This window comes from Amblyraja radiata, chromosome 2 (genome assembly GCF_010909765.2).
Source record: "Amblyraja radiata isolate CabotCenter1 chromosome 2, sAmbRad1.1.pri, whole genome shotgun sequence".
Lineage (NCBI taxonomy): Eukaryota > Metazoa > Chordata > Chondrichthyes > Rajiformes > Rajidae > Amblyraja > Amblyraja radiata.
This window is the reverse complement of record NC_045957.1, coordinates 31,795,124-31,812,632: the sequence shown is the minus strand read 5'-3', so window position 1 is coordinate 31,812,632 and position 17,509 is coordinate 31,795,124. Positions and strand designations below refer to the sequence as shown.

Here is a 17,509-nt window from a genome sequence, read left to right as displayed (position 1 = left end):
ATGGTGACAATGAACAAGCTAATATTAGGAAACAATACAAAGTCCTGGAGTAACTCAGTAGGTCAGGTAGCATCTCTAGAGAACTCGGATAGGTGGCATTTCAGGTCAGGACCCTTCTTCAGAAGATGTTTCCTAACCCGAAGATAAATACAAATTGTTGGAGTAACTCAGAGGGACAGGCAGCATCTTTGGAGAAAAGGAATGCGTGACGTTTTGGATCGAGACCCTTCTTCAAAATGAACGAGGGTCTCGACCCGAAACGTCACCCATTCTTTCTCTCCAGAGATGCTGCCCGTCCCGAGTCATTCCTGCATTTTGCGCCTATCTTCAATTTAAACCAGCATCCGCGGTCCTTTTCCAGACATGTTTCCTGATCCGCTTAGATACACCAACACTGTTTATTTTTGTAAACCAGCATCTGCAGTTCATAAGTTATAGGAGCTGAATTATGCCATTCGGCCCACCAAGACGACTCCGCCAATCAATCATGGCTGGTCTAACTTTCCCTCTCTACCCCATTCTCCTGCCTTCTCCCGGTAACCCATGAAACAGTTACGAATCAATAATCTGTCAATCTCTGCCTTAAAAATATCCATCTGGGGCAATGAATTCCACAGATTCACCACCTGCTCATCTCCTTTCTAAAGGTACATCCTTTTATTCTGAGGCTATGGCCTCTGGTCCTAGATTCTCTCACTAGTGGAAACATCCTCTCCACATCCACTCTATCCAGGCCTTTCACTGTTCGGTAAGTTTCAATGAGGTTTCCCCCTCATCCTTCTAAACTCCTAAACAATCCTTTGTTTCTACAAGTTAATAAATAGCAGGATTCCCCTCACGACTGCAGGAAATGACGAATCGTTTAATCAGCCATTGAATAATTGCAACATATTATGATATTATAGATACACAAGTACATTTCAACCCAAGCCATCCAAGAACATCAAATAGGAACATCACAATCACGACATTAGTCACTTGATCAGCAAATATACTATATACCTTCAAACAATTCCAAAAAAAAAGTCACAACATCCACAACATATTAAATGATTGCTTGCCAGTAAATAACGAAATCAGAGCATCGAGTCCTAGTCTCTGGTTGGGAATCTGTTACGACAGCGATTAGTTTCAACTCTACGTTGAAAGGGAATTGGGCTGAAATGATTTTTACACCCTTAAGACGTAGACAACAGAGCAAAGAGCGTTGCGGTGCTTTGTAAGCAAACACATCTCCAGTTTCCCTCTCCACTGACTCTCAACCTGAAGAACAGGGTCTCGACCCGAAGCGTCACCTATTCCTTCTCTCCAGAGATGCCGCCTGACCCGTTGAGTTACTCCAGCTTTTTGTGTCTATCTTCGGTGTGAACCAGCATCTGCAGCTCCTTCCCACACAAAACGAAAGCCTCGCTGTTTCCGAACTGGGAGCAGGCCGTGATAGCAAGGCCTGGCCGGCGGAGTGTATTGTCAGCCTGTTCTTGCTATTATTCCCCGCTCCTCATGACTCAGCAGGACGCAGCGCAGCTGAATATTTCTCAAAAGAAATAAGACAAGGGAGCTCCTGGAAGGGCAACGTCTACCCCCAAGCCAACCGGCTGTCACTTCGATGCTTTTTAAACCTAGTTAATCTTACTTTCTTTTTAAAAGGGGACGCACAGCGGTTTATTTGCAAATAGTTAGAGGGTTGAGAGACTGTTCGAGCGGCCCCTGGTCCCCGGTCGCTTTACCTGACTCGTACCCGCCCGTCACCGTCACCGCCGTCGCCGCCTGCAACCGAAACACAGCCCCGCGGCCGGAAGCCGTCGCTCCGTCGCCCCCCGCAACCGAACCCACCGGATGTCCCGCCCTCCCCCCCCCCAGCGCTGACCGCGCCTGCCCATTGGCTCAGCCTCGCGTCCGTCATGTGCTCCTGGTGGGAGGGAGGGAGGGAGGGAGGGAGGGGGTGAGCAAAGATACCAAAGGTCTTTGACCAGAGCAAAGATCCTATAGCGGAGCGCTCCGCTATAAGATCTTTGACCAGAGGGGCTCGTCTCATTGGGGGTGGGGTTAGTTGGGGAGAAGGGAGAAGGGAGAAGGGAGAAGGGAGAAGGGAGAAGGGAGAAGGGAGAAGGGAGAAGGGAGAAGGGAGAAGGGAGAAGGGAGAAGGGAGAAGGGAGAAGGGAGAAGGGAGAAGGGAGAAGGGAGAAGGGAGAAGGGAGAAGGGAGAGAAGAAGGAGAAGAGGGAGAAGAGGGAGAAGAGAAGGAGGGAGGGGGGAGGGAGAGGAGAAGGAGGAAGGAGGAGAAGAAGAGGGACAGAAGAAGCTAGAGAGGACGAGGAGGAAGATACTAGAGGAGCTAGGATCATTGGGGGTGAGTGAGGTGGAGTTTTAGTAGGGGAGGAGAAGAGGGACAGGAGGGAGGAGGGAGGAGAAGGAAGGAGGAAGGAGAAGGAGGGACAGGAGAAGGAGGGACAGGAGAAGGAGGGACAGGAGGGAGAGGAGAGGCCCCATCGGTCGGCAGCCCGGCCAGCTGTCCGGCCTTCGGACCTTCGCTTACCGCCGACACCACCAGCCCTCCTTCTCATGGCCGATCATTGATTCAGTTGGATGGGGGGCCAACACTCCTCAGCTGGGCCGCCGGCTGGGCTTTGTGTGCAATCCAGCACCGGGGCCAACTCATCATTCACCCAGTCACGGCCGAGTCGTCAACGAATTGCCGTCGGGCATTTGTCCCTTATTTCGACTTGGTGAGAGGGGTGGGGGGTTGGGGGGGTGAGGTGGGGGGTTGGGGGGGGTGAGGTGGGGGGGGGGGGGTGAGTGAGGTGAGGTGGGGGGGGGGTGAGTGAGATGAGGTGGGGGGAGGTGAGTGAGGTGGGGGTAGGGTCAGTGAGGTGGGGGTGGGTCAGTGAGGTGAGGTGAGGGGGGAGGTAAGTGAGGTGAGGTGGGGGTGGGTCAGTGAGGTGGGGGGAGAGGTGAGTGAGATGAGGGTAGGGAAGTGAGGTGGGGGGGTGAGTTAGGTTGAGGGGTGAGTGAGGTGGGGGGAGTGAGGGGTGGTGGTTGGGAGGGGGTGGTGGGGGTAGGGATGGTGGGCTGGGTGAGGGGAATATGGTGGTGAGAGGAGTGGGGGGGGGGGCGAGTGGCGGTGTAGGGGGGAGTGGGAAATATTTCAAGGCTCAGGGACTGAGACGGCTGTTGCTGAGGGGAAACATTGCTTTAGATGCATTTAGAGAGGAGAACTTCTTCAAAGGAGCCATATTTGAGCAGTGTAGTAGTAAAACACAAAACGCTGGCGTAACTCAGCGGGTCAGTGAGCATCTGTGGAAGAAATGGATAATAGGGTCCCAATCCAAAACGTTGCCTATCCATGTCTTTCAGAAATGGTTATGAGAAACATTGGAGGGGTTACCATTGTGCCAGAAAACATGATTGCCGGGCAGACCTTCAGGCAATTCTTAAGTGTCAGGGCATCTTCCTCTTGCATCATTCTAGCCAATATACAATAGTTGGAGAACAAGATGGAAGACCTAAGAGTAGGACTGCTGCATCAGAGGAACATCAGCAACTGCTGTGTCCTCTGTTTCACAAAGACGTGGCTCACCCCCAGTTCTCCAGACACTGTGCTCCAGCCAAAGGGTTTTTCCATCCACTCAGTGGACGAGACAGCAAAGTCAGGAAAAGGAAGAGGCAGTGGTGTCTGAGTTGTGATCAACCTGCTCTGGTACTCAGACATAAGAATCATCATTCCTGCTTCCTTGACCTTGAACAACTGCCGGTTAAGAACCAAACATTTTACCTACCGAGGGAGTTCTCCACCGTCATCATGACTGCAGTCTACATCCCACCTCTGGCAGAAGTCAAGCTGATACTTGGGTAATTGAACGCCGCGACCAACAGGCATGAAACAGCATCTGTCGATGATGATGGTAGAGAACTCCCTCGGTAGGTAAAATGCAGGTAAAACGATAGTTTGAAGAAGCATCTGCTGAACTACCATTATCATATCACTTTCAATGCCAGTGGACACAACACATTCGGCCACTGCTATGCCATCTTCAGGAATGTCTATTGCTCCATCCCTTGCCTGTACATTGCAAAATCTGACCACCTGACTTTTTTCTTCCTACCAACAGACAGCGACAGAAGAGGACTACGGAGTACTATATATATGGAATGTGCTGCCAGGGGAGATAGTGGAGGCAGGTACTATAATAACATTTAAACTTTAGAGCTACAGCATGGAACCGGACTCAGCGAATCCCATACACTAACGCTACACACCAGGGATAATTTTATCCTACACGCAATTTTACCCTGTCTCTAGTGTGTATCCAACACACTGGGAACAATTTTACAATAACAATTTTCCCAAAGCCAAATAACTTGCAAACCTGTATGTCCTTGAAATGTGGGAGAAAACCCACGTGGTCACACGGAAAACGTAGAAACTGAGTACCGACAGCACCAGTAGTCAGAATCAAACCCAGATCTCTGCCACTGTGCTGCCCTAAAAGACATTTGGGTAGGTTAAGGGACAGGAAAGGTTTGAAGGGATATGGGGCAAACCAGACAGGTGAGACTAATGTAGATGAGGTATTTTCTTTGGAATTAGCAAGTTGGGCTGAACGTCCTGTTTCAATGCTGTATGACTGTGACTGCTGATCAGGTGAAGCAGAGGAGCATTTATGAGATTCCTCCAAATTGGTGCACTGGGTCACGTTCAAGGATTTGCCAGGCAGATCTGAATGAATATGCCACAGTTGTGACTGACTTCATAAAGAAATGCGCGAATAACTGTGCACCTACAAACACATTCCAAGACTTCCCCAACCAAAATTCCTGGACAAACCTTGTGAGCTGCTGAAGGCTAAATCTGTGCCAGTTCTCCATCATACAAAAAGTCCATGTGTGACCTCCTGAATGCCACCAAGAGTCATAGATGGACGCTCGACAGCTGTAGCAGGGCTGGCAAGCTATCACCTCCTATAAGGCAAAACAGTAGAGCATGATTGACAATGCGGCATCACTTCCAGATGAGCTGAATGCATTTTTTTGCATGCTTTGAAAGGGAGAACAATGGCACACCTAGCCAACCCCTCACACCCTCTGAGGTCCCTGGGACCTCAGTCTCTGATGTTATCGCCAGAGCAGCCTTCAAGAAGATGAGCACCTAAAACGTCCGGCCCAGACTGCGTACCTGGCCGTACGCTGAAGGCTTGTGCAAACCAACTGGCTGGAGTATTCAAGGACATCTTTAACCTGTCACTTGTGTTCCCTGAGGTTCCTTCCTGTTTCAAAATGACATCTTTCAAACCAGTTCCCGAGAAGAGCATGGCGACCTGCTTCAATAACTACTGTCTAGTAGCATTTACATCCACAGATCTAGCATTTAGCAGATCACGGATCTCTTGATATGGAATTACTATACCAGGTCATGATGCAACCAGTCAGAATACTTTCTACAGGTGCACTGGAGAAAATATTCTGACTGGTTGTATCATGTCCTGATCTGGTAATTGCAATACACAGGTAGTCAAGAGGCTGCAGAGAGTTGTGGACTCAGCCTGGTCCATAACAGGCACAGCCTTCCCCACCATCGAGAGCATCGAGATCAGGTGCTGCTTCAAGAAGGTGGCATCGGTCATTAGGGATCCCCATCATCTGGGTAAGTGGCCTCTTCTCGCTGCTACAATTGGGCAGGATCTAGAGAAGCCTGAAGTCCCACACCACCAGTCAGAAAGAACTACTTTAATACAACTATCAGGTGCTTGAATCAAGCTTTACGGCCATAATCCAACCTCGGCAGTGGAACACTACATACAGTATTACCATACATTGTCTTAGCCTGAACCTATCTAAAAACATGGTCTCAGGCTAGTGTCCAAATGCAGTGCAATCTCACTGATTTCTTTGTATGAAATGAAAAGCGTGCCAAAAAAATGCATTCAGCTCATCTGGAAGTGATGCTGCATTGCCAGTCATGCTCTACTGTTTTGCCTTATTTCTCCTTTTTTATGCTACATCTCCTATGCCAAATGCGTTTGAGCAATAAAATAGTGGAAGTAGTTGAGGAATTTAATTTGCTTGTTCAGTGTCAATGATGGCAAGTAGCTTGGCAGTGTTAATCATTGAAAATAATAATTTGCTGGGAATGCTTAGCAGGACAATTTTCTTCTATAAGAGAGGTTTGTGTTGAAATTCCTAATACTCATTGCTGTCAAAGGACCTGTCACTATTTAGATATTCTATGGCAAAGGGATCAGAAAAATCTATGGAGGCCTTCCTACTTTGGTAGCTTTCCAATAATTATTATCAGAGATTATACATGAAAATATATAATTCATTTGTTATCAGCCACCAGGAGCTGAAAACTGAGAAATTGAAAAATAATTGATATTTTGCATTTGCATTTTACATTTATAATTGAAAACTAACACAAATGGAAGAGAATTTTCCCACCCTGCATAGTGATCAAAATTAGAGCATAGGAGAAGGCCATTTGGTACAGCAGGATAATACCAGCTCTTAGAAGAATGATCCCAATTCTCAGTCCCACTTCTCTGATCTTTCGTAAGATACATGTGCTCTGCTAAATGATAGTTCTAAAATGGTGTTGGTACTCAAGCCTATCAGCTTATTCTATTTACATTATTCTTTTTGTGCATTATCTGTCAAATTAAATGACATGATTATTGCTGTGAATTTATTTAGATAACATTTGTATCTTGGAAATCAAAAATAAATATTTTAGTTTCACAAAATGCTTTTTATAGTTTACCTTCCTCTACAATTTACGACTGCCTTTATTTAATGGATTTACTCATTTTCATTGGAACTAATTAGGTGTGGATTAATAAAATGATTGGAAGGCTACCCTGTCTGAGGACTGAATTATCTCGGAGACTAAGATAATTACCCTTTTTTACTGTTTCACTTCATGACATTTATGTGTTTTCTTTATTTAGGATCAGCAGTGGTACTTTCACAGTAATGTCGCTGATTCTAATAAATACATATGGGGACACAGCATTATGTTATACATTTACTTGTGTTCAACGTGAGCCATGTTTCTCGAGGGCTCTCTGTTTCCACGTGTGTAATATGGACTAATTCTATCCGTATGTCGGCTAATTTACATTCTGCACATACCCATAAACTCCTGCCCAGCTTCCCATTTTCTCCTCACCATGAATCCAAAACTGATTGCAAAAAAAGTGTTGGAAGACTGACCAGTTCATCACGTGAACTAACTTCCACACCATTGAAGGGATCTACAGGAGTCACTGCCTAAAAACGCAGCCATCATCATCAGAGACCCACACCACCTTGGCCACGCTCTCATTTCATTCCTGCCGAGGGGATGAAAGTATACAAGCCTGAAAACGGTAACACCCAGGTTCAGGAGCAGCTTTTTTCCCAACAACCATCAGACTATTTTACTTCGGAGTCACGTGAGTGACTACGTGAAGAACCCCGCCACGACGCATGCGTGTCATATCGCTTCACGCTTGCGAAACGTCAGGCGGGGGGAAGCGTTCCCACGCAGCGGTAAGTTTGAAACCGCGACCTGCAGGTAAGAAATTTACTCTGCGGTAGTTTTGTTCCCCGCGCTGTTTTTTCACAGGGGGGGGAAGCTGGACAAAATAGTGTCCACAAGTGCTGCGAGTGAAGCTGGCTGGGGAGGACCACGAAGTTGCGGGAGCCAGCAGCAGCTGAAGGCACAAGCCCCGTAAGGGATCAGCTGTGCCGACTTTTGGTCCCGCGCCGGCCAGAACACCACGGCCGGGCAGGAGACTATTCAGAATGGGGCCGTCGACTTTTGGACAAGTCAAAAGCGGCAGGAGACGGGGTGGAACGACCTTTCCCCCGTAGCGACAATTTAAACCTGGACCTGCAGGTAAGAGCTGCGGTCTTTTTGTGTTTTTACCATGCTGATTACAGGTGGAGAAACCAACGGGCTGCGACAAAGCTGGTGGGCTAGATGGGATCAGCTGTGCCCGATGTCGACTCCGCACCGGCCAGATCCACTCCACGGAAGGGCAGTAAGGACAAAGCTGGTGAGGGAGGACCGCGGAGCAGCGAGCAGCCAGCAGCAGCCAGCGGCACTCGGATCACCGATAGTGGGATCAGCTGTGCCCGATGTCGCCTCCGCACCGGCCAGATCCACGCGGCCGGGCGGTAAGGCTAGACACAAAAACAAACAAGGTCGTGGACTCAGAGTAGTCCGACTTTGAACAACCGCAGGCGGCCAGCGCCCGAGAGCGCTGGAGCCGGATGGAGCGGTGTGTTGGAGCATTTGCTCCAACGTGACAGACTCCGGGAGATGGAGTCGGGTCACTGTGGGCCCTATGATAAACCCACAGCAGTACCTCTTGAAGGGCTGCACAGTGCTTCTACCTCATCAGAGGGGAGCACTGCGGGTCAGTTCTGGGCTGACCTGGAAGAGGGGTCCGCAGAAGGAAAGACAAGTGTGCAAGGGGTGCAGGAACAAGAGAACCTACTGGAACCCACTACAGCCAAAGACAGCACCCCACGCACCCACCAGCAGAACTGGTGAAAGCTCGAAGGCCCGGTACTCAAAACATGAGTCTTTTTTAGGCCATGGCCCAGGCCGGCCTTCTTGGAAGATGCGGGGACCTCCAACGCCAACTAAACCGAAAATCAAGACACCAGCGCAACAACAGCAGCGAAGAACCTACAAAAAGAAGTAAACCTGCCACTGGTAACTATGGAGGTAGGTGGGTCTGGTTCCCTACAAAATACAGGGAGCATGGAGGTTGGGTGGAGATTACGCTCTTTTCTGAAGGCATGGAGCATGTTAACAACCGATACTTACATCTTAAGCAGTATCCAGGGATATACAATAGAGTTTATACACAAGTACAGCCCTCCAGTTCAACATATACTGAACCGAATGTTCGTGCCTTCTGATAAAGAAAAATCAAAAGCGCAAGCTGAACTGGAGCGGCTTTACATAAAAGGTGTAATTGAGAAAACTCAACACGAACCATTAGAATTCGTGTCCAATATATTTATCAAAAACAAAAAAGATGGTGGTTGTCGCATCATCATAGATCTGACAAAATGGATACCTTTGTTACTGCTAAACAATTAATTTCCAAAGGTTACTTCATGGCCAGCATCGATTTAAAAGATGCTTACTATTCAGTGCCTATACGAGGTGACCACAGATGTTACTTAAAATTCAACTGGATGGGACAACCCTGGCAGTATAAAGCACTGCCAAATGGGTTATCATCAGCCCCAGGCTGTTCACAAAAATTTTGAAACCAGCCCTAGCGTCTCTACGGAAACGTAAACACATGGTCATGGCATATATAGATGACATACTCATTGTGGGCAAAACTTTGGAATTGGCCAAACAAACAGTAACAGCCACAAAACAGTTATTTGAAAAACTGGGATTTATTATCCATCCAGTTAAATCTAAACTAACGCCTTCCACTACTATGGACTATTTGGGGTTTCACCATTGACTCAGTTCACATGTCGGTGACTCTGCCTAAGGGAAAGGCTAGAGATTTAATAGAGGCTTGCAATATCCTCATTGACATCAGCAAACCATCCATCAGATTGGTAGCAAAAGTAATTGGCAAAATGGTGGCTGCCTTTCCAGCCACACAATTTGGACCTCTACATGACCTAAACTTACAGAGAGCAAAAATACAAGCACTCTAAATTAAGGCAGGTCACTTTGACAGACCTATGAAACTACCAATCAAGCTAAAATGGTTTATTTACGCATTCCCTCCTTTCTGCCTCATCAATCGGGTATTAAGGAAAATACAACAAGACTCTGCGTCTGGTATTGGTAGTACCCGATTGGCCTACTCAACCATGGTTCCCAGTGGTATTAAACATGGTATTAGAACCATGTATCACCATCCCACATAGACCAGATTTATTGCTACATCCCGTAACAAGGGATAGCCACCCATGCCATAAACATTTGAACTTATTAATTTGTAGAGTTATAAAAACACCTCTACTACAACTGGGACTGACGGACCGAACAGTGAACATGATCTCGGCGGCCCAAAGACAGTCAACCAAAAAACAGTATCTGGTCTATATCAGGAAATGGGCGATGCACTGCCATAAAAACAACATCACCTACAGAGACATGAACATTCCGTCTGTTCTGGAATATCTGGTAGGCCTCCACTATGATGAGGAGCTCAGTTACAGTGCCATCAACTGCGCCAGAAGTGCCCTATCGACTTACGTATGGCAGGGGACAGAGCGTTACTCTGTTGGGACTCACCCACTGGTAACAAAACTTATGAGGGGAATTTTAATACTAATCCCCCAAGAACCAGGTACTCCCAAATATGGGATGTAATTATTATCCTGAAGATGCTCAGGAATTGGTCTCCAGCAACAGCTCTGTCCCTACACAGACTGACATTACAAAAGTCATGCTAATGGCATTGGTCACGGCACAAAGGGTACAGTCACTGCATAAACTAAGACTGGACAACATGACTTCCTCAACAGAAAATATTACGTTTCATATCTATGAGTTAGTAAGCAGAACAGACGGATCAGCAGGCCTCAATATACAATTTAGGTCATACCCAACAGATGACCGTCTGTGTATAGTAAGACATCTGTCGTTATACATGGAGAAAACGAAAATCCTAAGAGGCAATGAAAAGGCACTTTTTGGTCAGCCACTAGCAACCACACAAAAGAGTGACGGTCCAGACCATCTCAATATGGCTGAAACAGGTGCTAACACAGGCTGGGGTGGATATTAATATTTTAAATCTCATTCCACCAGGGCTGCAGCTACATCGGCAGCGATACAGTTGGATGTCCCAATGGACCAAATCCTCAAGGCAGCAGGATGGTCTGGGGGGGGGGGGGGGGGGGAAAAATTCCAATTATTTTACAATAAACCAGCAATGAAACCTGGAACGTTTGTAGAAACAATTTAAAGTTCTGTAAATTAATTTAAACCCATAAAAAGGGGTTATAATTTTGTGTTAATAAATTTTATGATTTCAATGTTGAATTCATGTCCAAATTATGTTAACACAATTCCTCCTACAGTCATCAAGGCAGACGTGATGCATGGACTCGTTTCCACGGCATGAAATCACAGAGCTTTAAAATCTTCACGTAGTCACTCACGTGACTCCGAAGTAAAATAGTGAGATTAAACGAGAACTTACCAGTTTGAAGTTTGATCTGTATTTTATGAGGAGTTACGATGAGGGATTACGTGCCCTCCGCTCCCACCCTTGATCATATACTTAACTGGTGTCTCTTCTCTAATCTTACTATGTTTAGTCATTACAGTTATCTGTGATTTCACACTGCTGCTTTGAAGAATAACACGCATGCGTCGTGGCGGGGTTCTTCACGTAATCCCTCATTGTAACTCCTCATAAAATACAGATCAAACTTCAAACTGTTAAGTTCTCGTTTAATCTCACTATTAAACACTACAACCTCCAACTAAACTGAACTACATAAACTTGGCGGCATTGTTTTTGTCTTTGCACTATTATTGTTTCTTTTTGATACACTGGATTTATTTTTTGTTCTTTGTTATGGGGTTTACGGAGTACTATGTTTACATACCTGTTGTGCTGCTGCAAGTAAGAATTTCATTGTTCCGTTTCAGGACATATGACAATAAACCACTCTTGTCTCTGGACTCTTGGCTTTCTTTATCTGAATTTGTACCAGGTTCCATATTCTATATTCTATATTCCACACTCTGTGTCTTCCCCTTTGCTCTATCTATTGCACTTGAGTTTGATTTGATTGTTTTTATGTATGTATATCTGATCTGCTCGGACAGCAGGCAAAATAAAGCAGTAATTTGGTATATGTGACAATAATAACTTTATACCTAACGCCATTGTCAAAATTCCTATTTAACCATTGGCTGAGTTTTAAATTACACATTTTCAAACTTCCTCCCTGGCCTCGCCACTCTACATGTTATCTCCCAAACATTGACAACCCTTTGCAGCTAAAAGTATTAGCTCCCTTGTTAACTGCTGCACCATAGATAGCTGTGCATTCCATTGCCTCCTCATCACCGTTCTTGTCACTATACTTTCTTTCAGACACACACCTTTCAAAACTATTTTGGTCATTCGCCTTTACAGTTTCTTTCATGACTGTGTAATAATTTATTTAATAAACCTGCAACTCATAATAATATAATAAAGATAGTTGTTTGGCTATTAACCAGTTATCTCACCAGAGGTGAGTTATCTCAGTCTCAGGACATTGATGCAGGGGTTTGTCAGGCTAGTTTCCTCAGCTAAACCATCTTCATCTACTGTGCGGCCAAATTCAGCAGAAAATAAAACAGCCTATGCCTGCATTCTGCAACACAGGTAACATGCACGGGTGGCAAGTTACATTTGTGACACGCAAGTATGAAACATAAATCACCTGTCGGAACAGCAGGTCCAGCCATCCACCTTTGACAACAAATGATTAATTTCAGCTTGTATAGCAGCCTTGTATGCTCACATTGCTAATAAATTTGCAGATGGCACCAAAATTGATGGGTAGGTGAACAATGAGGTGGGATATCTACTTTTACAACCAGATCTAGATCAGCTGGGAAGGTAGACCAAGGAATGGCAAATGGAAATTGTGGCAAAAGGAAGTGAGAGTTTTACTCTTTGGTATATCAAACCAGGGCTGCACAGTAAATGGTAACACCCTGGAGAGTGATGGGAAACAGAGAGACCTGGGAGTACAGGTGCATGCTTCCCTAAAAATGGTGAGTCAGGGGGGAGGTGTGACGGTGGTGGGACATACATATCATTGGGGGGACCACATTTGGAGTACTATGTGTAGTTCTGATCACTCAGCTATAGAAAGAATGGAATTAAGTTGGAAAAGATGCAGAAGAGATTTGCCAGCATGTTACTTTGGCTTGAGGGCTTGGAATAGATGGAGATGTTGGATAGGCTTGTACTTGTTTCTGTGGAGCGTAGGAGGCTGAGGGGTGACCTTGTTACGGAGTTCAACATTATGAAGGGCCTGGAATGTCAATGGGCAATTTTTCCCAGGGTAGAAGTATCTAAACTGAGAGGGCATAGGCTAAATGTGAGATGAGAGAGATTTTAAGAGGACCCTCAGAGGGTAGTCTGTATCTGGAATGAGCTGCCGGAGGAAGCTCAAGAAGTGATACAGTTACGACCTTTAAAAACTATTTGGATGGGATATATGAATGGGAATGGTTTGGAGAGTGATGGGCCAAATGCAGGAAAATGGTATCAGCGCAGTATGTCAACTTGGTCGGCATGGACCTGTTTCCGTGCTGTATAACTCTGTGACTATAATGAGTCCAAATATCAGGGGTTCAAGCCACATGTTCATTTGAGCAAATAATCTTGCCTCATAGATAGACACAAAATGTTGGAGTAACTCAGCGGGTCATGCAGCATCCCTGGAGAGTCTGAATAAGGGTTCCAACCTGAAATGGCACCTATTATTTTTCTCCAGAGATGGTGCCTGACCCACTGAATTACTCCAACATTTTGGGTCTATCTTTGGTATAAACCAGCATCTGCAGAACCTTCTTACGCGATCTTGCCTCATACTCCACTGCAATGCTTGTGCTCGGATCATCCACAAAATTAAGGTCCATTGAGCCTCATTAAGTTAATGTAAAAGAGCCTATGATAAAATTCAATAAAATCACATACGTTTTTGTGGAATCCTGGCCAATGTTTATCCCTCCACCAATTGAACAAAAACATGGTGTAACTAATAAGGTTGGGAACTATAAAATAATCCCTCAGCTGCCATCACTCCAGGGTAAACAGTCCCAGACTATTCAATCTATACATAACTAAAACTCTGATCTTGTGCTCTTCCGGTTTGCGTGGTTTTTCTATTTGCACAAAAACGGTACGCGATAATGCTACGATTTTTCACCGGGTTACTCACCGTTCTCCTGTGCTGCGAGTGCAACGAGTTTCGTCCCGATCACTGGTATATTGTAAAAGTTATCGAGGTTTAAAAATCTTAAAAACCGCGCCGCGCAGATTCCTTCCGTCAGCGCCACTTCTCCTATCTCTTTTCCTGTCAGTCAATGCCATGGCCGGAATGGCAACGCCCCTTCCTGCCCCTCCGGCGGCGGCCTGTCCTGTCTCACAAACTCCTTTCTCCCCTCCTCACAGTAACTTGTCTGTCTCCCCCACCACCTGCGGCGGCTGCGGGGGGGGGGGGGGGGGGGGGGGTGGGGAGTAAGTGGAGGCCCTGGTCCCATCTCTCTCCCTCATCACTCACCGCTCTCCCCGTCCGCCCTCTGCGGCAATGGCGGTCCCGTCTACCCGTCCCCCCTGGGGTCCGTCTCCTCCGCCGGCGCCGTTGTGGTAACTCACCCTCACGGCCTTCTCGGAGGAGATCTCCACCAGCTCATCAAAACACGTGGTGCCCACCGTGACGAGCACCAAATCCATCCCATTCCCCCCCACCATGGTCGGCGGTGGCAGCGAGTAGGTAGGCGGGTGGACAGGGTGGGGACGGGCCGAGCGGCGGCTGAGCCAGAGTGGGCAGAGGGAGGGGGAGTCGGGTTGCAGGGTGGCCGAGCAGTTTGCGCGGAGTTTGGGTAACACATACACAAGATGCAAACTGTTCAATGATCAAGTGAACGGGATCTAAACCACAGCTAACAATGAATGACCTAAGGAGGAAGGAATTGCAGATGCTGCTTTTTATGGATGGAGGGAGGGAAGGGGGGAGGGAGTGAGTGACTGAGGGTAGGGGAACTGAGAGGGAGGGAGAGGTGAGGGAGGGATTGGGGGAGGGGAGGAGGAGAGGGGAAAGATCCTGGGGAGGTGAGGAGGGAGAGTGGGGGGGAGTGAGGGAGAGGAAGGGGTCGGGATGGGGGAAGTGGGGGAGGTGAGGAGAGTGGGAATAGAGGGAGAAGAGGGGGGGAGGAGGGGATTGGGGAATAGAAGGAGAGGAGGGCAGTGGGGGTGGTCAGGAGGGATGGTGGGGCGATAGGGGGAGGTGAGTGGGGGATAGAGGATATGGGGGTGGGGAGGGGCAAGAGCGGAACTCACTATCAAAACATGGAGGGGACGGGGGACACATTTTTTTGGCGGCCACGCGCGCATGCTCACACTCACACACGCGCGAGGCTTCGGAGGCTCAATCCAGCGCTAAAAACGGAGATTTTAAAATCGGGATCACAAAAACTTGGGGGGGATGTCCCCCACCTCTCAAAACATGGGGGGACGTGTCCCCTCTGGCCCCCCCCCCGGGTTTTCCGCCCCTGGGGAGGGGAAAGGAGTTATGGAGGGTGGGAGGGGGTGACTGAGGGTAGGGAAAAGGAGAGGTGAGGGAGGGATTGGGGGAGGGGAGGAGGAGAGGTGAAAGTAGAGGGAGAGTGAAGAGGGGGAGGGAGTGCTGCGGAATGAGGGGAAATGAGCCGCGCCTGCGCAGTTGGGGGCTATGCATGAGAGGTGCAATATTGCGTTGAGGGTACGGGTGGCATTGGGGGAACGGGTGAGTGGTGGAATATTGCGTTGGGGAACCAGGCCTCCCGTGTGACAGGGACCCAACGGGTCCCACTTAGTCTAGTCTCTCCTTATAACTCAAACCCTCCAATCATGGAAACATCCTTGTGAATCTTTTCTGCACCCTCTCGCTTAATCACATCTGACCCAAGCACGGTAACAATAACTGCACAATTATTGTGTCATCCACAAACTTACCAATCATTCCACCTACATTCTCATCAAATTGTTAATATGTATGACAAACAAGAGGGGAATCAGCACTGATCCCTCTGGCGTGCCACTGGTCAAAGGCCTCCAATCTGAAAAATAACCCTCCACTATGACCATGTGACTCTTACCACCACGTCAATTTTGTATCTATCTGGCTAGTTCACCCTGGATCCATGTGATCTGATCTTCTAGAATATAACATGGAAAAAATTGAAGATCTTACTCCTTGGTAGAAAAATATTGATATGCAAAATATTTTTAAGTGGTTGAAGATTGAAAAGTGTTATTGTTGAGAGATTTCTAGGTATACATGTACAAAATTCACTGAGATTCAAAGTGTCAAAACTGCAAGGAATTAGGAAGGGAAGCATATTGACCCATATTACAGGAGAATTTGAGTGGAAGAATAGGCATGTTTTCTACAATTATTTATTGGGATTGCATTGGCTATATTGTGGACAGATCTTTAAGAATACATTTGTAATGGAGGTTGTAAAGTGAAAATTGATGGGATTAAATCCAGGGATGGCAAATATGTCATGTGAGGAATGGTTAGGTAATTTGGTTTTAGACTCTCTTGAGTTTGGGACAATAAAATGTGATCCATAAAAACACAATGTTCTAATGGATATTGATAGGTTAAAGGCTTTCTATCGCCACAATGTCTAGAACAGAGGTTCAGACTCTCCAAGTAAAGGGCTGGACCTCAAAATGGAGATGAGAAGAAATGTCTTCACCCAGAGGCATGTTCTTGTTTCTCCTTACATTTTGTTCTCTCAACATCACTGGACAATAGGTGCAAGAGTAGGCCATTTGGCCCTTCTAGCCAACACCGCCATTCAATGTGATCATGGCTGATCATCCCCAATCAGTACCCCGTTCCTGCCTTCTCCCCATAACCCCTGACTCCGCTATTTTTAAGAGCCCTATCTAGCCCTCTCTTGAAAGTATCCAGAGAACCGGCCTCCACCGCCCTCTGAGGCAGAGAATTCCACAGACTCACAACTCTCTGTGTGAAAAAGCATTTCCTCATCTCCGTTCTAAATTACCTACCCCTTATTCTTAAACTTTGGCCCTTGGTTCTGGACTCCCCCAAACATCGAGAACATGTTTCCTGCCTCTCGCATCTCCAAATCCTTAATAATCTTATATGTTTCAATAAGATTCCCTCTCTTCTCTTCACTTCTCACTAGGGGCGCCGCATAATTTCTTTAGTATTTTTATGTGTGGAGGCAGGTAGGGTAAGGGGGAAACGATTTCCCAGTCTCTTCCTGGCGAGGATGCGACTATTCTCCGAGTCGTGTCCTCGCCCCCTCGCGGCCTAACAACTGGATTGGCGCGGCCTTTCCTGCCGGAGCTTCAGCAGCAGCGCAGCACTGGATTCATCGCGGGGCGGGCGATGTCTTACCTGGGATCGCCGTTTGAAGCTCCTGAGTGTTGGGCCTGCTGCTTCAACATCGTGGAGTTGTGGTTGCGGAGCTCCCAGCCTTGGGCGGTGCTGACTTCAACATCGTGGAGTCCTAGGTTCCTTTTGCCGAGGGCCGCCAGTGTGAATCTCCGCCCAGCTCGGCCTGTGGACTTCGGGGGCTGCGGTCTCCGGTAGGAAGTGGCCGATTCGGAGGTCCAAGCCACTGAGAATGTTCTCCGTTCCGACGTTGGAGTTCCATCATCCCGGCGAGAGGGCCTGAACATCGGGCCTCCCGTAGCGGCGACTGCGGGGGGCTCGGGGGGCCGAGGGCCGCCAGTGTGAATCTCCGCCCAGCTCGGCCTGTGGACTTCGGGGGCTGCGATCTC

General features: G+C 47.4%; 1 protein-coding gene across 4 annotated transcripts in view; it reads right to left on the bottom strand.

Moving 5' to 3' along the window:
• The window catches only part of ube3c (ubiquitin protein ligase E3C), a 144,072-nt gene extending 142,255 nt beyond the window's left edge, over positions 1–1,817 (bottom strand). For 2 of the 4 annotated variants that reach the window (XM_033044432.1, XM_033044458.1), the window contains exon 1: positions 1,728–1,817. The gene's annotated coding sequence lies outside the window, so the exon portion shown is untranslated. Of the gene's footprint in view, positions 1–1,633 lie in introns of all 4 variants that reach the window. The other 2 variants (XM_033044441.1, XM_033044448.1) reach the window with 2 other exon arrangements.
• Between the last annotated feature and the right edge of the window lie 15,692 nt (positions 1,818–17,509).